The 22,686-nt window shown below is 35.7% G+C and overlaps 1 long non-coding RNA gene across 4 annotated transcripts in view; it reads right to left on the bottom strand.

The window, feature by feature from the left end:
• The window catches only part of LOC147359235 (uncharacterized), a 366,162-nt gene that overhangs the window by 226,581 nt on the left and 116,895 nt on the right, over positions 1-22,686 (bottom strand). The window contains exon 3 of one of the 4 annotated variants that reach the window (XR_015140198.1): positions 16,410-17,745. The exons of the other annotated variants lie outside the window; for them this stretch is intronic. This is a non-coding gene — a long non-coding RNA (uncharacterized LOC147359235). Of the gene's footprint in view, positions 1-16,409; positions 17,746-22,686 lie in introns of those variants that run through there. 4 annotated transcript variants of the gene reach the window in all.

Genomic DNA, 22,686 nt, shown 5'->3' on the forward strand with positions numbered 1-22,686 from the left:
GACTCTGAATTCCACCTAACACAAAGAAGTATAATTTTTACTATACTTTATGTTTCTTGTAGTTAAAATAAATTTGGCTAGATCACCTAAAATCATGGAGTTTGAATTTATTAACTATGAGCTAGAAATATACTGGAGTTTTAAAATGAATGTAGTAAAATTGGAATTTCTATGAAGAATGAAACATAAGTTTGCAAAAACCTTTGAATTGAAACATGAATGATCTTGTGTTTATTTCCATTTTTGAACAGTTACTGACAAGTAGCATCTTTTTTATTTTTTCAATTAAACCACATTTTGTCACCTCTGGGAAAAGTAAAATGTTATTTTGTGTACCATTAAAAGATATAAGTTGTACTTGGTTCATAAATTAAACTCACTCATCTCACAGATTCTCCCACATGGGTTTGGATAAGCCTGGACTGTACAAGCATTCAGTCACTGCACAATAGATCAGGGTTTTCTGCCTTAGATTTAGACTGACCTTGATTTCTACAGGACTCCTGAATAGACGAATCAATTATAGTGCTCTAAAATCACCTTGGCTCCGTCCCACACAATCTTCCTTTCTCTCTTGTTTATACCCACATATACACAGGCAGCTAGACGGTATACCTTGAGAAGCCAGACACAGAATGTCAGCCAGCCAGGGCTCTTTTGAGCTAAGCAGAGAGAAAAGATACATCTCCTGAATACTATGCTAGTCTTGCCAAAACCCTCTTCTATCTTCCTTCTGTCCTGAAATCCATAATGATGCTTCCTTTTTTGGACTTTCCATATTTGTTGCCAGGCCTATCCTTCTCAACATTTGTACTATCAAAAACCACATATTACGCATATGGAACAATAGGATAAACAGAGGGCCCTTGGCTTTTCTGATGCTTAGAGATTACTATCTCACATTTTGAGAAGCTCTGACTTAGAAAAATGATTAAAAGAAGCAACATATGTACAGATTATTTCATACATAGTGCTCTAATATATTTTTTGAGAGCATCCTCCATATTTTGTTTTTTCCCATATTCACCTATACACTGCTGGTTCCAAAGCAAACAGAGCGAGATTAAACAAACTCCTTTAGTAACTATAACTGGTTCTGCTTCATAGGCAAATTATAAATGTTCATTGCTTCCCATAGTTAGCACCTGCACTATAAATTTAGAAATCATATTTTTGTGTTTGTTTTATATCATAATTGGAAAATATAATTTTAATGAATTTTATTTTTGGCTTTATGTACTCTTAAGAGAAGATTAAGTGCATAGTCTGTATTCAAGTAAACCTACACATCAATATGCTGAATAGGATGATTTAACTGTAAATTGTTATCCTCCCTACCTCTGTCCTTCCTGGTAAGGCTTCTGATAAATGTCTTCACTGAGTTTTCATGGAATTTACACCTTCGATCCTTCTATCAAAACTCATTATATAGTGTGTAATATTCAGAACAATTTTCATCTGATTATTACAATGACATTTATCAGAATAATGTTCCTTGACATTTACCAAAAATTGTACTATTTAAATTCTGTACCGTGGATTTTTTTTCAAATAACCCTGAAGTATTTGCTGTCATAGTAAATTGTACATACTGTACATGTACTTTGATTGGTTTTGTAATTTCTTTTTTTTTTATCTGATAACTTTCTATAGGAACCACGGTATAAGATTAGGTAGAATTTTTATTGAAATGGGCATTTCTCTGATAAGCTTCTCTATTACTTAGAATGTGGCCAACTTTCTTATACACACTAACTGTAAAATGTCTATGAACTGATCTTGCCAGTGTAAACTACAGACAAGATGAAATATCAAAATTCTCTCTTAAAAGCTATCAAGGAGGAATAACGAGAACCATTTCAATAGTCCATTCGTTCCATGACATGATTTCAGAGCTCACTGCATTTGGCTGTGCTGCTGATTTTTAAAATTTACGATAAAGCTCTGCTTTATTGACAATAAAGGACTTTATTATATAGCCTTTTATCTCAGCAGTGTACACAGTGTGGTGGCATTTTGAACACTTTTGCAAACTTTGACAACAACAGAGTTTCCCTAAGAGACTCTTAAACATTAAAAATGTTTTCTAGCTAATAATTAATGGCATGGGCAAGTGACAGTCAATGGGATACAGAGGAAGAAAAAAGATGAGATCATAAGATATGAATTCCAGATATAGGGCTACTTCACCAAATCTTGCAATTTTGTCTGAAAAATAGGACTTGGTCGCATGGTCTCCACATTCCTGAAAATCATAAAATTACTTTTCTCCAGAAGACAAAAAAGCCTGAACAAATAAAATATATCCTATATATTCTTGCTGCTTAAAGAGAAATGGACAAGTAACTATTCCAGGATGAATAAACAGTTTGTTTCATGGATCTTGGAGAAAGAAATGGCAACCCACTCCAGTGTTCTTGCCTGGAGAATCCCAGGGATGGGGGAGCCTGGTGGGCTGTCGTCTACCGGGTCACACAGAGTCGGACATGAGGAAGAGCATTCAATTGAGCACATGCTAATTTATTACCTCTTATATGCTTAGTGCAGTCAAAGGCATGATATTGGACTAAGATGCTATTATAGGGTACTGGGAAAACTGATCATTCTACTATAGACCTTGTGGATGATTTTAAGTAAAAGCCCTTCCTCCTCTTTTTTTTTTTTTTCTGATTTCACTTTTGAAGGATAACAGGAACAATATCAGCTTCTATTTGCTCCATAGGAACTGTATGAAAATTCAATAAAGTGGCATGGAAATAAAATTTTAAATGCATTTTGAAGAAATCTGAAATATTCTGTAGAAAAGTAACACTTTTGCTCTGCATACAAATTTTTAAAATTCTCATAATTTTCCCCCAACATTACGGAAAAAATCATAATATTTGGATAAAAAATAAATCAAAGTCCAAGCTCTTCTCTTACTAGTTGTATGATCTTTGATAATCTGTTTCATTTCTCTGAGCCTCATTTCCTACATCTGTAATAAAAGCTAATGAAAATGTATTCACCTCATGGGTGGCCATAAAATATAAGTGCATAAAGCTTTTTATACTTAGTAAATAGCTAGTAAAAGTTCCATCCTCTTTTCCCTTGACTTAAAATTATATGAAAATGGTGTAGGATTCTTTAATTTGTCTCAATTTCAAGGCAGTGTAGGGTAGGCTATTCCATGGCCATTATAGTTTTAGAGACTCCCCAGGGGATGTTTACACTCATTTGTAGTCACTTGTTTCAGTTTACTAAACCCCAGAAGTAAGCAGTTCTTTCTTTTGCCTGGAATTTAGTGAATATGCAATAAGAAGAACATATTATTTTTTGGCATTGCCCTCAGGCTGTCAGGTCACACTTTATAATATCTGGTGTTTATTCATCAAGGGATACAGTCATACACAATCATTTTAGTACAGAGTCAGTTCTTGAGGTGGAAAAAAAAAAACAGTAATGAGATAACAGCATCTATATTTGATTTTGGATTCCATTGGTGTTTGCTTTTCTTCAGATTTACATTCTTAATTATATTTTGCTCAGGCTAATATTCAAATTAGGTTGATTCCCTGAGCATAATTATCAAGGGTAGGGAAAGACAGTTTAGGAGAGTACAGGGTGATTGAAAAATATCTATTTTTCACTAATAATGCAAACATGAAAGAAATGCAATTGCAGGTAACAAACATTAGATAGCCCACATGTAGTGAATGAAAGGTGAATAAATCATCCATCAAAATGCCGGGCTTCCCAGGTGGCGCTAGTGGTAAAGAACCTGACTGCCAATGTAGCAGACTTGAGAGACCTGGGTTCAATCCCTGGGTTGGGAAGATCCCCTGGAGGAGAGCATTGAAACCCACTCCTGGGACATCCCATGGACAGAAGATCCCAGTGGGCTACAGTCCTTGGGGTTTCAAAGAGTCAGACACATTGAGCACACACAACACACACACACACACACACACACACATACACATCAAAATGCCAATAAAATATACATTTCCTCACTTAATTACTTCTAAGAACTCAGAATTCATCTCATGTGATGCTGCAATTATTCCATTATAACAAAAATCCCAAATCCTGGAGATAAACTGTTTATTTGTGCCAGGGGAAAGAAGTATTATCACAGATATATATATATATATATGCTTCTCTCATATCTGTGGTTGTCTCATACCAACCAATCATATCATAGTTGGAACATCAGAATCAAGCTTTCCACTCACAGGTCCTTGGGCTGCTTCAGAAAAAGTATGTTGGCAGGGGACAAGAAAAGAACTTAAGTTCTGAGATGGGACAGAAAAATAGAAAAGAATGAATGGTTTAAATATTTAAATTGTTTTCTGCATGGCAGATTTTGGTTTGAAAAATTGGCAATGTGTTAAGTAGGCAGTAACTAACGGTCACATTGCTGCTCAATAGCCTTTGATCCTAATCAACTTAAAATCTGTCCAATAGGAGAAATGTGATACAGCAAGACACATTTTAAATTTCAGGATCCTGAAAGTCATGTCACACTTAGCTACCATTCCTCTTCTCAGAGTACAAAATGACTGTGCAACTCCCCTGTCAATTTGCGTTGTTTCTCACTGAATTACTCTTTTTCTCTATGTCCTTGAATGCTTATTCTTTGGACTCCAGCTCTTATCTTAATTGTTCTCTAATGCACTGCAATAAATAATTACAAACAGATAGAAGCAGAAAACTAAGAATTAATCTCACAGTGAAAAGCTGAAGTTGACAGCACAGCCAGGAAAATACTTTGGTCTTTGGAAAGGGACATCTTAGCTTTTGTCCTAAGGGTAGAGTTCGAATTTCAACCATATCTTGGCCAGTTGCTTTGACTGCATCACTAATGGTAGGCAAGGGTTGCATTTTGATTTCACAAACAGTGAGGTTCAAAAAATTCAAGTGGGCAAAAGCATAATTTTATTTTTCCATAAAGTACACTTAACCTCGCTCTTAACATTCTGCCTAATAGCACTTAGTCTACTCACAAGTAAATTCAGTCCAAAGAGGCATGACTCACTGAATTTTGTCCCAGGTTAGTCCATGGGGTTACAAAGGGTTGGACACAACTGAGCATGCATGCATGCACACATGCAGATGGGTGTTATCAAGATACTGATTCCTTCGGACACTAAGGCCTCTGGAGAAGGTCTGAGGTAAGCTCTGGAGTTACTTGTCTCACTGACATGCAGTCTTCTCCATTTACATTGGTAAACTGTACAGGTATTATTGTCTTTTGCCTGTGATTGATACAAGAATATTCTAGGAAGCTCAGGAGAAGGCTTTTTGTTGCTGTTGTTCTAGCAAGATATAATGTCAAGGTTCACTCACCACAAGGTCAGTGTAAGGTTTGTGTTAAGCTTTTGAAGTTCTTAGCAACTCACATAATCAAGTGAGTGAAATTTGTGTTTCATTAATCACTTGGTAGTCAGTTTAAAGAACTAGATCCAAAAGTTCATGATTTCAAATTGGCTGCAGCCAGCTTTATGAATATTGAACAATTAAATCTATTTTAGCACTTCTTTTTCCTCATAGTTCTGGAAGCCGGAAGGCCATGATCATGGTACCAGGAGAGCTAGCTTCCAGTCAGGCCTCTCGCCTTGGCTTATAGACAGTGGCTTCTCACTGTATCCTCACATGACTTTTCTTTGTATGCTCAGTAGTTTCAGTCGTGTCTGACCCTTTGCGACCCCATGGACTGCAGCATGCCAGGCTTCCCTACCCTGTACTATCTCCTGGAAGTTGCTCAAACTCATGTCCATTGAGTTGATGATGCCACTGAACCCTTTACTCCCTTATATTTCTAAATTACACCCGTAACACACTATATTGATTACTATAGCTTTATAATATGTCTTGAAATCACATAAGGCCAATCTTCAAATTTTGTACCTGTTTTGACTACTTAAATTCCTGTGCCTCACCAAATAAATTTTAGAGTTAACAGATAAATTTCTTAAAAAAGCTTAAGATTTTAATAAGCTTTACATTAAATTTATGGATGAATTTGAGGAAAACTGACAAGTAATATTGAATTTTTTTAAAGCATGAACATGGTATATTTCTTGAATTATTAGTTTACTTTTCCTTGACAAGGTTTTGATATATTAAGTGTACATTTCTTGCAAATTTTCCATAAATTCATGTCCAGTTTTTTTATGTTGATAATATAAATGGAATTCTTGTATCCATACTTGTTAATATTATAGAGAAATATAATAGAACTTTAGATCTTGACTATGTATCCTGAAAACTTATTAATTTCACTTTTAAAATTATCAGTGATTTTATAGGTTTACATTTTCTAAATATACAATCATCATTTATAAATAAAGACTATTTTTCCTCATGTGTCTAAACTTTACTTAATTTTCTCGTATTGTTCACTGACAAGTCCAACAGTACAATGTTGCATCAAATGATAAGACTAATCAACTGTGCTTTGATCCTCATCTTAGAAAGCAGTCTTTTCCCTCTGATCATAATGTTGGCTACAATTTTTCATAGTAGCCTTTTATCAAGAGGCACAAATCTCATTTATTACTAGTTTTTTGAGAATTTTTATCATTAATGGGTTCTGCCTTTTATCAAAAGTCATATACATAAAATAGATTCTTATGTAGCTTTTGATCTTTGAATCTATGAATATGGCAAATTTCAATGACTGGTAATATAGACATAAAACCAGTATTTCTTTCTAAAATAAACTTTACTTACTCATTATATATTATCATTTTCATACATTGTTCAACTTGATTTCATATTGTACTTTAAGATTATTGCATTTTTGTATAAGGATATTAGTTTATAATCTTCTCCTTAGGATTAGTTTATAAATTAGGGGGGTCAGAGTAACAAAAAGATGTTGATAATATTGCCTTAATATATTTTTCAGGTCTGTAAAATTTGCAGTGATGTTTTTGGCAAATTTTTATTTAGTATTGCTGTGTTTACCTGTTGAATTAACCCTTACAACATTATGAAGTTCTCCTATTTTCCTCTAATAATATTTTTTAATTTGAAATATTTTTACCTAAAATTAATATACTACTTAAGCTTTCTTATACTTACTGCTTATATAGTGTGTGTGCTTGTGTGCTAAGTTACTTCAGTCATGTCTAACTCTGTGACACTATGCCCTGAAGCCTTCCAGGCTCCTCTGTCCATGAGATTTTCCCAGCAAGAATACTGGAGTGGGATGCCACTCCCTCTTTCAGGGGATCTTCTCAACTCTCTGTCCCAGGGATGGAAGCCACATCTTTTGTCTCCTGCATTGGCAGGTGGATATACTAAAAATATGGGAAGTTCTTATATGGTATACCATTTTGTAAATTCTACTTTAATTTTTTTGTCAGCAGAGGATATATTATCTAATATTTCAATAATTTAAAATATTTGATTTATTGAGGATTATATTAGGGACATGTTTACGCCTTATCTTATTAAATGTCCAGGTATGCTTTAAAACAGTCTGAACTTTTTGGACTTTGTATGTAATATTTTACAAAATTCACTAGTTCACTGACATTGCTCAAATATTCTACACACATAGCGATTTTTTTGCCTGTGCATTTTATCCATATATATAAACTAAAAGGATTATATTAAAAAACACTAATAGATCTTGAATCTACTCTTTCTAAGAATCTAAACACTGAAGGAAGAGGAACAAAGATGGGGACATTCTTTTTTACATGACATTGCAAAGGATCTAGATGTGAAAACATCTCTGCAAATGGACAGTAGAGGCATTTCCTGAAGAATTCGTTGGGGTACAAGACTGAGGAATTGATGAAGGTGACATAGCATCTTATTTTTTTTGTAGACTTTACTTATTTTCTCAGATTTACTTAAACTATAACTTAAAAATAGAGTGAACTCCAAAGCAGGCTGGTGTTAGAGATCTGGAGAAGACTGACTAGTTGGGGAGAGATGGCAAAGGGACATTGTTTGTCACCATCACCTAAGGGGGGAATTGGTGATGATGCGGGTCTGTAAAGATAAGGGCCAAAGTGGATTCCTAGTCAGAGTGACAGTCACTACCTGCTAACAGCTGCTCCACAAATAGGTACCACCTGGTACCAGAACAAACTAAAGGCAAGAAAGACAACAATACAGAATTTCTTATATGGTAGCAAAAAAACATACTTTCAAAATGAATAATAGATTCTTCCATCACTTAAACAAATGGGATTAAACGTAAAAGCTTTTGTTCAGTGAAAGAAACCAATGCCAAAATGGAAAGGCAATCTATTGAATGGGAAAAAAAAATACTTGCAAAAGATACAGCCAATAAGCAGTTAATCCAAAATACATAAACAGCTCATACAACTCAATATCAATAAAACAAACTGATTAAGAAATATGCAGAAGATTTGAATAGACATTTTTCCAAAGAAGACATAGCGAAGGCCATCGCGCACATGATAAGATGCTCAACATCATTAATCATCAGAGAAATACAAATCAAAACCACAATGGGTTATCATCTCACATCTGCCAGAATGGCTATCATCAAAAAGACCACAAATAACAAGTGTTGACAAGGATGTGGAGAAAAGGAAACCCTCACACACTGCTAGTGGGATTATAAACTGGTTCAGCCACTATGGAAACCAGTATGAAGGTTCTTCAAAAGTCTAAAAATAGAACTACCATGTGAAATGAAAGCATTAGTTGCTCAGTTGTGTCTGACTCTGCAACTCAATGGACTAAATTTAGGCCACCAGGAAACTCCGTCTATGGAATTCTCCAGGCAAGAATATTGGAGTGGGTAGCCATTTCCTTCTTCAGGGAATCTTCCCAACCTAGGGATTAAACCTGTGTATCCTACATTGCAGGCAGTCTCTTTACCATCTGAGCCACCAGGGAAGCCCTAGAACTGGCTGTTCCATATGATCTAGAAATTCCAATCCTGGGTATGTGTGTGTGTGTATGTGTGTGTGTGTGTGTGTATAAAGAAAATTCAAACATTAATTTGAGAAGATATACACACCCCGATGTTCATAGCAGCATTATTTATAACAGTCAAGATATGAAAGTGCCCATCAACAGATCAATTGATAAACAAAAGCAAACACATAAACAAACACACATATATATAAACAAACATACACATACACATAATGGAATACTACTCAGCCATAAAAATAAAGACATTTTGCCATTTACAACACCATGGATGGACTTAGAGGTTATTATGCTTAGTGGCTTACTAAAATAAGTCAGAGAGAGAGAAATACTGTATGATATCACCTCTGTCTAAAAAATCTAAATGAGTGACTATAACAAAAAGAAACAGACTCACAGATATAGAGAACCAACTAGAGGTTACCAGTGGGGAGAGAGAAATGGGAAGGGGCCATATAGGGTTGGGGCGTTAAAAGCTGCAAACTGCTGTATGTAAAATATATAAGCTACGAATGTGTATTGCACAGCACAGAAAATAGATAGAGCCAATATTTTATAACTTTTAAACGGAGTATAACCTTTAAAAAGGTGTATGATGTACACCTGAAACTCATATATATAAATACTATAAATCAACTACACCTCACAGATGCTTACAGTTTTAAAAAATATTAATAAGAGATTCTTCCATATTCACGTTGCTCCTGTTACTGCATTTAATTCTCAGAAAAAGTATATTAACTGTGTATTTTCAATAACTTATAGAAAAGAAATCCAGAATTCAAGAGGGTTAAGTACATTAATGTCTATAGCTATTAAATATCAGCACTGAATTTTTTACTTGAACAATGTCAGACTCCATATTTCATATTTCTTATATAATAAAGCAGTATATGCAAAAGAATAGCCTTGTAGGCAAAGATCCAAAATGCATTCTACTTTCCAATAATGTTTAACTGTAGAACTAGATCATACTTTGTATCTGTTAACAATCAGTATAATTTCATTAATTATACTTAAGAAATTGACAAAATAAAGACAGATTCTTAAGTATGTGATCAATTCTGCCCCTAAACAAATGGCACCATTGTCTGTTTTTTTTAATGGAACATGTAAACAATTGTACATATAAAGTCAAGTAGAATTAGGTCAGAATAATTCACACAGCAGTATTTGAAGTTTTGGTTTCTTTTCTAAATCAGAAACCTTCTGAAATATCTCTTCAAAAATATTTTATCTGTGTATGATTGATATGTAAAAATATTTCATGTATACTACATGATGAATTTGGGGATAAGTATACATCCATGAAATCATAACCATCATTAAGGACCCAAACATATCCAGCACTTCCCAAAGATTCCCACCACCCATTTTCTTCTTCTCCTTCCCCCACCCCCTTTTTCTCTTTCTCTTATTATTTTGCATTAAAAACACAACATAAGATTATGTTTTCTTGAGACATTTTATGTGTAATCAAGCATTTTTAGCTATAGACATTATTTTGTATAGTAGATATTCAGGACTTTTCTATGTTGCACAATTGACTGTACTTTCAGACAATTTACCTCCCCATTTCCTCCCCTCCCCCATCCCCTGGCAACCACCATTCTACTCTCTGTTTCTATGACTTTGACTACTTTAGATTTCACATATAACTTTCCTGTATCTCAATTTAAAAAATTATGAATTTGAAGGATTATAGGATCAAATTTACAGTAAAGAATTTGCCTGCAATGTGGGAGACCTGGGTTTGACCCTTGGGTTGGGAAGATCCCTTGGAGAAGGGAATGGCTACCCACTCTAGTATTCTTGCCTGGGGAGCTCCATGGACAGAGGAGCCTGGTGAGTTACAGTCCATGGAGTCACAAAGAGTCTGACACAACTGAGTGACTAACACTTTCACTTCCTGGTTTCAAAATATTTTAACTGTATTACAAATGTGTGAAGTAATGTCACTATAGGTTGTGTAGTGGGAAAAGTGCTAAAGTAAGTATGTTAGGAAATTAAGTTTAAATGCCAAAGAATGTATATAAGCATTGTATTCTGGTTGACAAACTGTTTTCCATGAGGATTTATCTTAATTCTGATACTGCTCTACATATATACTGGAATTGAATAATTACGTAAATGGTGAATGATATGAACCAGGTTTCTTACTATTGGGGAGGGGAGTGTACAGATAAGCAAGGGGAGAAAACAATAATGATCCATGTATTAATGGATTAGAGTTAGAGACCTCAGGGTGAACTCATGTTTAAGTTAATATAGATACAGTAGGTTATATATAAAAAATACTTACAGATACTATATATATATACATATACATATATGTGTGTGTGTATGTGTATGTATGTGTGTGTATATATATATCTCTCTCCATCTGTTAGCTGAGGGGATCCAAGAGCAACAATACATCATTAGCAATGAATATCCTTGGCAACCAGATTTTGGTTTCTAGTAGTATTCTTCAGTGGGCTTCCCTCATGGCTCAAACAGTAAAGAATCTGCCTTCAATGCCAGGTTTCAATCCCTGGGTCAGGAAGATACTCTGGAGAAGGGCATGGCAACCCACTCCAGTATTCTTGCCTGGAGAATCCCATCTTCAATAAAAGAAGCCAGGACTATTTTGAAATGTGGCTCATTCTAAAAATGGGGCAAGAAATACACAATTTGAGGCCAGAGTATTTTTCAGCAGGAGAAAGTAAGAAAGTGCTCAAACAAACAAAAACAACCCTCAATGATGACAAGGTATCAAATGGTCCCAGGATCCAAATGAAAAGAGCTTCCAGTGACCAAGGCTGGATAAATTTAAGCAACCAAATAAATATAATTGGATTATAAAACAAAATATAACTAAAATCCCTGAATACATAATTATACTTAAAAATATAAACCATAATTTTATCATATAATTATAAATGATAATTATAAGTATATAAGAAAACATAATTATAAATAAATACTGAATAAATATTCAGCATGTATTCAAATAACAATATTTTATTATTCAGTATAAATAAATACTGAATAAATGAATAAACAAATTAAGAAGAAGAGACAAAAATCTTGTGGAAAATCATCTCCCCAAAAAAATATTTAGAAGTTTTACTCTCAAAGAGTTAAAACATACTCGTGATTCATACAAATGGCTGTACATAGTGAATTTATTCCACAGACTACAGATAAAAACAGGGTAAAAAGAGAAAATTTAGACTAGAGAAACCTGACAATTATCACTTCAAGCAGGAGTTCAAGGTTAACATCCACAGTGATGTCATGTTGACACCATGTGTACTCGCTGTGATTGTGTTGGAAATGGCACTTTACTTCTGTGAAATTCCTTCCTAAAACCCCCACCCCACCACCACCCCCAATCTGGTCACGAGATAAATAACAGACAAATCTCAACTGAAGGAAAGTGTACAATATACCTGACCAATATCCCAAAACAGTCAAGGTCATTAAAAACTAGGAAAGACTGAGAAATAGCACAGCGAAGCAAAACCTAAGGAGACTAGGCTACTAGATGTAAAGTATTCTGTCTAGGATCCTGGAGTAGAAATAAGATGATTAAAAAGATGAAAATCTGTAAAAAGTACTGACTATAGTCAATAATTGGAGAAAGCAATGGCACCCCACTCCAGTACTCTTGCCTGGAAAATCCCATGGGTGGAGGAGCCTGGTAGGCTGCAGTCCATGGGGTTGCGAAGAGTCGGACGGACACAACTGAAGTGACTTACCAGCAGCAGCAGCAGCATAGTCAATAATAATTGCCTCATTAATTATAACAGATTTACATACTAATGAGACAGGCTGGGACCTGGGACCCTTTGCTGAAGTACTGAAATGCTTGCACCTGGACAAAGCTCTCCTCCAGCAACAAAATACAAAGACACCATCAAGGATTAAAAATAACTGTACACATGCAAGGTTGGGGCAAATGCTGGACAATATAAAAAGACCAACTTCCAACCCGCAGGGAGTGAGCAGCAAGGGAATCTGTTGTTTATTCTCACTCCTCCCTACTGCAACAGTTGTTTAGTTACTGTGGTGTCCAACTCTTTTGTGACCCCACAGACTGTAGCCTTCTAGGATCCTCTGTCCATGGGATTTTCCAGGCAAGAATACTGAAGTGGGTTGACATTTCCTTCTCCAAGGAATCTTCCTGACCCACAGAACAAACCTGGCAGACGGATTTTTTACCACTAAGCCACCAGGGAAACAGGGATCCTAATAAAACCTTGCCTGAATTTCTTGTCTGGCTTCCAGTTGATTTCTATAGATTGGAGAAGGTGGTTGTCCCTAGCATATGATTTACTAACATGAAAAACTGTATGGGGTATAAAAAACTTTTCTATTATTTTATCCATTTTTCTATAAATCTAAAACTAAAAAAAACTGAAGTAAAATATAATTTATTTAAAAGGAAGGAAGAAATGAAGGAAAGAGGGAAGGAAAGAAAGGTAGGAGGGAGGGAAGGTGGCAGAAAGGAAGAAAAATGAGAGAGAGAGAGAGAAAGAGAGGTTCAGGGAGGCAAAGTATCCCTTTTTTATATCAAGTCTCTTCCTGGGTCTCTTTATAGCACAAGTTCTGGAAGAGTTGCCTATAAATCACTATGTTGATGTCTTCATCTCCCATTTGTTTTTTAACTTTCTATAGTAGAGTCCCTTCTTGTCACTACAGTAAATTTTATCTGTGGTGCAAGTAACTTGGACTTGACCCTTGGACTGCAAGGAGAATCCCCTGAGAGTCCTTTGGACAGCAAGGAGATCAAACCAGTCAATCCTAAAGGAAATCAGTCCTGACTATTCATTGGAAGGACTGATGCTGAAGCCGAAGCTCCAATACTTTGGCCACCTGGTGTGAAGAGGCAACTCATTAGAAAAGACCCTGATGCTGGGAAAGATTGAAGGCAGGAGGAAAAGGAGATGACAGAGGACGAGATGGTTGGATGGCATCACTGAGTCCATGGACATGAGTTTGATCAAGCTCCGGGAGACGGTGAAGGATAGGGAATCCTGGCGTGCTGCAGTCTATGGGGTCACAGAGTTGGACACAACTGAGCAACTGAACAACAGCAATGAGTAACTTGCATCTGTCCTAAAGGCATGGGTCCTAAAGGTATGGTTTCTGTCCTTACTGCATTCTTTTGCTGAGCAGCATTTTGCACTGTTGACTTCTCCCTCCTTCTGGAAATAGTTTTGTTTGTTCATTTGTTTCCTTGTTCTCATAATCTTTACTTCTTGTTGTTCCCCTTTTCAGTGGCCACTCCTTTTGTGTTGTTTTGCAAAATGTATTTTTTCCTGTTGGACCAGTAACTGGAATCTTCAAACCTAATCTCTTTTATTCGTATATGACCATATTTTCTTTAGATGGGTATTTCCAAATGGTATTTATCTCAAGCCCAGATGTTTCTCTTGTGCTCCAGAATCTTAAATAAATGTCACCTATTCAGAAAGACTTTCCCTGACCACCCAAATTGAATGCTTTCCTCAGTATTTCTACTCTATCATGCTATTTTTCTCATTTTTCTTTTAATTTCTTTTTTGACCATACTACATGTTATGTGGGATCTTAGTTGCTCAACAGGGATCCAACTTGTGGTCCTGCATTGGAAGCTCAGGGTCTTAACCAATGAAAGGCCAGGGAAGTCCCCTCTATTTTTTTTATTGTTTTAAATAGCACTTAACACTGTCTAAAGATGCCTTGTTCCTATATTTCTTATAATGTCTGTCTCCCGCCTTCCTGACTCCCTCTATCAGTTCCTCACTAACCGTAAACTTCAGATTGCTACAGCTTTGTTCATTTCCTTCGTAATTGAATTCTTAGGACTAGTGCATTACAAAAAAAGATAATATACTAAAATAAAAAGATAATTAATGCACTGAATATACAAGTTTTGTATTATTAATATAAATATTTGTGAGCTAAATAAACATTTAATATCAGTAGATATTGATTGAGATAAATTGAGACAAACATTTATGTATCATATTCTAATTTTCCAAAATTGACTTTTCCAATTAATAAAATAGTATATGCATTACATTAAAGCTCTTGGTATGCTTTCTAGTGTCTGAACTATATCTCATAGACTTTGAATTCTGATGACTATTCTTAGTAGAAATGGAGAAATGTTTGAAAAAGGAATTTAGCTTTGGAGTCAGATACAACACATCAGGTTTATTTTCTAACTCTATGACATGGTAGAAAAATAAAATTCTATTTTGTTTAAATCACTGACATTTTTTGGTATATTTAGTTGGTTGATTATAGCAGCTTAGAGTGTATCATGAACAATATAGAAGGGACAATTCAAAGAATATAAAAAAGCAGCACACTACTGTTCCAAAATTGAACACCAGGGCCCAAATTTGGAGATGAGAAGATAACAAATACTCCTATGTTCCTAAGGGGTATTTGAAGAAAGCTATCTAATAATTGGAGTTAGATGTTTCTTCTAGAGTCTATAAGGAAGTAGTATCATAGGGTTGCAAAGAGTCAGACAAGACTGAAGCAGCTTAGAATAGCACCTCACAGTACTATTGTAATTGTCTACCACTGCTTTAAAGAATCTTCTCAGAGTTTAAACAAAACTGAGAAATAAAGAGGAAGTCAAACCTTGCTAGCATTGCTGATGATAAGTCTTTTTCTACCCTGTCTCACAGATTATCCTCACTGAAGCCACGAGAAGATAGAGGTCCCCCACACCAGGCCAAAAAAAAATTCTTCGGTGTAGGTGAGCCCACTGTAAAAGGTAAATTTATTATTCTCTGTTGGAAGGCAGGACACCTGCTTATTTATCTTTAATTTCTCTGAACACAAGTAATCAAACCAATTGTTGACATATACATATTCACAGGGAGCAGAATTTTACCCTGAAAGCATGCTTGTGATTTGTTGTAGACAGTCTTAACTATTTTAATACCTGAAAGTGAAAGTCGCTCAGTTGTGTCCAACTCTTTGGGACCCCCATGGACTATACAATCCATGGAATTCTCCAGACCAGAATACTGGAGTGGGTAGCCTTTCCCTTCTCCAGGGGATTTTTCCAACCCAGGGATTGAACCCAGGTCTCTCACATTGCAGGTGGATTCTTTACCAGCTGAGCCACAAGGGAAGCCCAAGAATACTGCAGTGGGTAGCCTATCCCTTCTCCAGTGAATCTTTCTGACCCAGGAATTGAACCGGGGTCTCCTGCATTGCAGGCGTATTCTTCTAATACCTACCAGATTGCAAATTCATAAAGTAAATGCAAGGCCTGTATTTTATGGTTGTTTTAATGTTTGGAAATTTTTTGATCTTATCACATTTCCATATTTTAAAATAAGCCACAAATTAAAGTGTTAAATACCTCAACATTATAAGGATGAAGTTCAAAAGTTATGCAATGTTTTGTTTGGTAGTTTATTTAAAATTGGAGACTAATTTATACTAAGATTATTAAAAGAATATTGGTAAGCAAGGTCAATTTAAAATACTACCATTTTATTTTAAGAAAATACAAAGGCTAGTATCTTCTTGATTTTAGAGAAAATTAGCAAATATGTTTGCTTTCTAAATTCTGTTTATGATAATATCATTTCAAGTAGAGAGATAAAAGATGCTAAAATTTTGGCCCACATCAAAATACATTGCCCTTGTTTAATTTATTTGGAAATTTAATAGTATAATTGTATTTATAACCTCAATTTTATTAGTTTCTTCAAAACATTATACAAATTTGCTAAGGTTTTAAAGTACTTTAGAAAATTGATAGCCCATCAAAAAGCATCCACAATGAACAGAAAGCATTATTAATTGGCATACACTTGAGAAAAAAGTAATTTAAAATGCTGAAGAGAAGAACTTTGAGCAATTAAAAGGCACACAATTAAAATGTTTTATTTCTGTTTAACACATAAACCCTATTCTACTTTTTATTGTATTAATTTATTAAATTTGGGATTTGTTTAATAGTCATTTTGAGCAGTGTTAAAGATTTAAATTTTCTTATCAAACAATTTTAGTGGATATGTGGATATGTGAGCATATCTTAAAACAACAAAAACGTTATTAAACATAATGGCTGGCATATACTGGTGTATTTCCATAGCTATGTAAATCTAGAGTGATGTGACTCAGAGAATGTTTGAAAATAAAGTAGGAAATTCTTTTCTCCATGATCTATTCTGAGATTTCTGTATTTAAAAATCATCAGTGATTTAAGAACAGAGATTTAAAAAACTTATATTTTTCATTCCCACATAAGTTAATCAAAGCCTCTGGTATGTTCTTAAATGGAAACTGACAATATATAAGTGAAAAGTTGATCAGTTGTATGTGACTCTTTGTGACCTCATGCTATACCGTCCATGGAATTCTCCAGGACAGAATACTGGAATGGGTAGCCTTTCCCTTCTCTAGGGGATTTCCCAACCCAGGAATTGAACCAGGGTCTCCTGCATTGCAGGCAGATTCTTACCAGCTGAGCTACCAGGGATCAGATCAGATCTGATCAGTCGCTCAGTCGTGTCCGACTCTTTGCGACCCCGTGAATCGCAGCACGCCAGGCCTCCCTGTCCATCACCAACTGCCGGAGTTCACCCAGAGTCACGTCCATCGAGTCAGTGATGCCATCCAGCCATCTCATCCTCTGTCGTCCCCTTCTCCTCCTGCCCTCAATCCCTCCCAGCATCGGAGTCTATTCCAATGAGTCAACTCTTCGCATGAGGTGGCCAAAGTACTGGAGTTTCAGCTTTAGCATCATTCCTTCCAAAGAAATCCCAGGGCTGATCTCCTTCAGAATGGACTGGCTGGATCTCCTCGCAGTCCAAGGGAAGCTGGCATTAAAACCTGGTATGAATGAACTTTGCTAGTAAAGATGCACATTGGAGTACTAAACAAAGAAATTAAGGTTGAAAATCATAGCAAAATGTTTAGTACATCTTTGAATATCAGTAAATAATAAAGAATTCAATGATATTGATCATGTCTGTATATAAACCTTCTCTGATCTGAAGAAGTGTCAGCTTAATTTGGAATAAGCCCATTTTGTTTAGTATCTATGAAACCTGTACATTCAATCAGGAAACCCATCATCATGTTTGAAAATATTTGTAGCTATTTTTCTTCATTAGAAATTATATCCTCTGATTACAGCTTTTAAGATGTCCTCTCAGAATTCATCTTGACTAGGACCCAAGAAAAGGCTGAGAAAAACATGATTCTTTATTTTTCTTTATTTTCATTCTCACTCAGAAATGTATATACATTCTGTCTTCCAAAAGGGAGAAATATATACACTAATTTATATGACTCTGATTTAATGCTTACAAATTGAGTCCCATTTTATAACATATATATTATATTCTAGGTTCATAATAAACACTGAAAATAAATCAATGACATTTACTTGAAATCTTTGGTAGGTAAAATAGGACTCCAAATGATAACAACAATTTAATTCAGTGGCTATTTAAATAATTACTATAGTAAATGAATACAATATTGATATTAATTAGTCAAAAATCACAACTATATTCATTTATCTTGTTGTTCCTGTTACTACAGGCATTAAGTGTTGATGTTCCATAACCTGAATAATTTATTTGTTGAAGATCTAAATTGATGGCTGAGACTAGTGTCCATTTATCAATTCCCATTTTCATTATGTTTTATTTTCAGACAAATTTGATTCAAGATCAGTAGCCTATGGCAATTTCACTGAAATGAAGGTAGATGAAAATAGAAAGATGAAAAATTGAACTGACAATGCTGTGTGAAAAGTTTGTGATATACAGTCACTAAACCCTCCATCGGCGCATTTCCACAAACAGCTCACAGAAGAGGTATACAATAGAAGAGAAGCAACATTGTTTACTTGGTTGATTATCATATTTAACTTGCACCTTATAATGTTACATTTAATTCATTTATTAAGTGATCTCACTTCAGAATATTTTAATATATATAAAACAAATTGCATTGGAGAAGACACTCAAAGTAAATGTACATTGTCTTTAAAGCATTAAATGCTAAGTTGCATCTGGAAAGGATAAAACTAAATCATAATATGTCAGAACCAGGTTAAAATAAAATCTAGTTAGGAAAGGTGTGTGTGTGTGTGTGTGTGTGTGCATGCATGAACGCACAATTATTTAAGAATTTTCAAAGGAAATACTATATTAACTATTTAGAAAGCAAATAAGTATAATTTAGCCATTTATTTATTCATTCACTTAACCAATATTTAAGGAGTGCCTAAGACATAAATACTTAGATACCTGGGCTTAGTGTACAAAACTGATTCTGCCCTTGCCACAGTGAACTTGCAGTCCAATGATTGTTACAGAAAGTAAACTATAAATTATGGCCAAGTAGGATAAGCAAAAGGAGATTATGGGGTGCTGGAAAAGCACCCCATAATCATGGGTTATCCACTCATGATTCAAGTGGTAGGGGGAGGGTTAAGGATATTCCTTGATGAAAATCTGATACTGAAGCTCCAATACTTTGGCCACCTGATGTAAAGAGCCAACTCATTGGAAAAGACCCTGACACTGTGAAAGTTTGAGGGAGGAGGGGAAGGGGTGACAGAGGATGAGATGGTTGGATGGTATCACCAACTCAATGGACGTGAGTTTGAGCAAACTCCGGGAGATAATGAAGGACAGGGAAGCCTGGCGTGCTACAGTCCATGGGTTCACAAAGAGTCAGACATGACTTAGTGACTGAACAACAACACCTGATGAAAACCATTTTTAAATTAAGACTTGAATAGAAGTAAATGTTAACTAGACAAAGTGAGAGGATCAAGTATTTCAAGCATAGCAAAGAAATTGCAGAGCTAAAGCCCAGGGTAAACAAAACCTGGCCAAGTGGGAAAAATTGAACCATGACTTTCTTTTTTGAGAATAAAGGGAGCCAATGGGACCCAGTAGAGGAGATGTAAGAGATGCACATTTGATCCTTGGGTCAGGAAGATCTCCCCGGAGAGGGCATGGCAACTCAATCCAGTATTCTTGCCTGGAGAATCCTATGGCTAGAGAAGCCTTGTGGGCTATGGTCCATATAGTCACAAAGAGATGGACACGACTGAAGCAACATAGCTTTCATGCACATATGGGAAAATAAGAAGTTGGAGAATAAGATGAACTAGATCATAAGGGACAAAATTATATTTATTTCTTCTGTACTTCTGCTAGAGAGCACATCCACTGAAGTGTTAAAAACTGAGACATACAAATATTTTATTAAAATTATTTTGGCTGCAGTTCACAAAAGGAACAGGAAATGATCTACTCTGATGTCAGGGATATGGGTTGAAAAGTTGTGAAAATTTGAAAGATGATAGTTATTTGACTTCGACACACTTTATCTGACACACACGAAGAATTGGACACAACTTGGCTACTGACAACAGCATTTAACTTTGAAAAGAAAAAGAGAGATGGAGAAGCATAAACACATTTAAATGATATGCATTACAATAGATAAGACTTCATGATTTGGTAGACCTGTATGGGATTGAGAGAAAATAAGTGAGTGGGTGGCAGATTATAGCCCAGTTTTCCTAGCTAAAAACAACTATAAGATCGTCCTACTGATAATGAACTCTGGATAAAAAGTGGATTAGGGAGGGAAGATGAGAAATTGATTTTTGTGCATATTTTAAGAGGGCATGTTACGTATTCTTTCTGGGGTGATGTTGATGAAGATGAAGACATATGCAGAGGCCATCAGCCTCAGAAGGTACCAGGCGGGCCAAGAGCCAAGCCAAGGTGGCTTTATCCCATAGTCACAGTTCTCAAAGGGAACCTGCTGCTTTCTTAGTGTTTCTTTCCTGCTTCCCGCTCAAGATAAATCAGGTTGGAGAAAAGCAACATAGAAAATAGGCTCAGAAAAAGCCACGTTCCACTTTCCAAAACCCTACTCCCACCTCACACCCACACACACCCTACTCCCAAAACATGCACTCTCCTTTAAGCTGCTTGAGTCTTTGTTGAAGGAAGGGAAAAGATAAAGCCCTGGAACAATTTGAAAACTTACACTTTGAAAATAAACCAGAATATGTCTTAATATAATCTAAAATTGTTCTTCTTTGTAGTCTTGAACAATCTTAGTTTATAAGAAGAAAAGCTATGAAAAACCTAGACAGCATATTAAAATACAGAGACATCACTTTGCTGACAAAGGTCTGTATTATCAAAGCATTTATCCAGTAGTCATCAATAGATGTGAGAGTTGGACCATAAAGAAGGCTGAGCACTGAAGAACTGATGCTTTCAAATTTTGGTGCTGGAGAAGAACCTTGAGAGACCCTTGGACTGCAAGGAGATCCAACTAGTCCATCCTAAAGGAGATCAGACCTGAGTGTTCATTGGAAGAACCGACTCTGAAGCTGAATCCCCAATAACTTAGCCAAACTGATGTGAAGAGCTGACTCACTGGAAAAGACCCTGATGCTGGGAAAGATTGAAGGCAGGAGGAAAAGAGGGCAAGAGAGGATGAGATGGTTGGATGGCATCTCCGACTCAATGGACACGAGTCTGAGCAAACTCCAGGAGACAGTGAAATACAGGGAACCCTGGCACCCTGCAGTCCATGGTGTCACAAAGAGTCAGACATGACTGAGCAATTGAACAACAAACAACAAAAACAAACAGTTCTGACTGCCAGAAATTATATGAAAATAATGGAATTAGACCAATATATAATTTAAATGGTTGCTACCCTATTGGAAAGGGAAAGTTCAATAGGGAATTGATGAATAAAATAAACAACAAGGACCTGTTGTATAGCACAGGGAACTATATTAAGTATCTTGTAATAACCTACAACAAATCTGAAGAATAGATATATAATGTATATTTGTATATGTGTATATCTAAATCACTTTGTTGTACACCTGAAACAGTGGATTCCTTACTGTTGAGCCACCATGGAAGCCTATATGTATATTTTTTTATAGCTGAACTACTTTGTTCTACATCTGAAACGTTATAACTCAACTGTATGTCAATAAAAATAAATGCATAATAAAATTTAAACACATTTTAAAAATGAGCAGATGACAGCAGTTGCTGCTGCTAAGTCGCTTCAGTTGTGTCTGACTCTGTGCGACCCCAGAGATGACAGCCCACCAGGCCCCACCATCCCTGGGATTCTCCAGGCAAGAACACTGGTGTGGGTTGCCATTTCCTCCTCCAATGCATGAAAGTGAAAAGTGAAAGTGAAGTCACTCAGTCATGTCTGACTCTTCAAGACCCCATGGACTGCAGCCTACCAGGATCCTCCGTCCATGGGATTTTCCAGGCAAGAGTACTGGAGTGGGTTGCCATTGCCTTCTCCTGATGACAGCAGTATTTAGAGTCAAATGAAACAAGTATTCTTGACTTCATAGAACTTACTGCTTCTCTTCAAAATATATTTTATTTTTTTTTAAAGGAATTCCTTGGTTGTCCAGTGGTTAGAACTTGGCTCTTTCACTGCTATGCACCCAGATTCAATCCCTGGTCAGGGAAGTAAGATGCCATGAACCCCAGGGTGTGGCCAAAAATAAAATAAACACATCGTTGAAAGTGCTTGTGCTTAGAGATTATAAATTTTTAGATTTGGTAGATTAATCCAATGAAAATGAGAGGAAGAAAAACTTGAACTCATACAGCTATATAACATATTATCTTATATAATTGGAGAAAATGCTAAGTCAAATAACTTCATCTTGACATACTTGAAATTTAAATCTGATCTTTTGTTATGTCATTTTAACTAAAATAAAAATATGTAGTAATT

This window comes from Bos grunniens, chromosome 14 (assembly GCF_055505025.1).
Source record: "Bos grunniens cultivar Pamir isolate PY7600 chromosome 14, Bosgru_T2T1.0, whole genome shotgun sequence".
In the NCBI taxonomy this organism is placed as follows: Eukaryota; Metazoa; Chordata; class Mammalia; order Artiodactyla; family Bovidae; genus Bos; species Bos grunniens.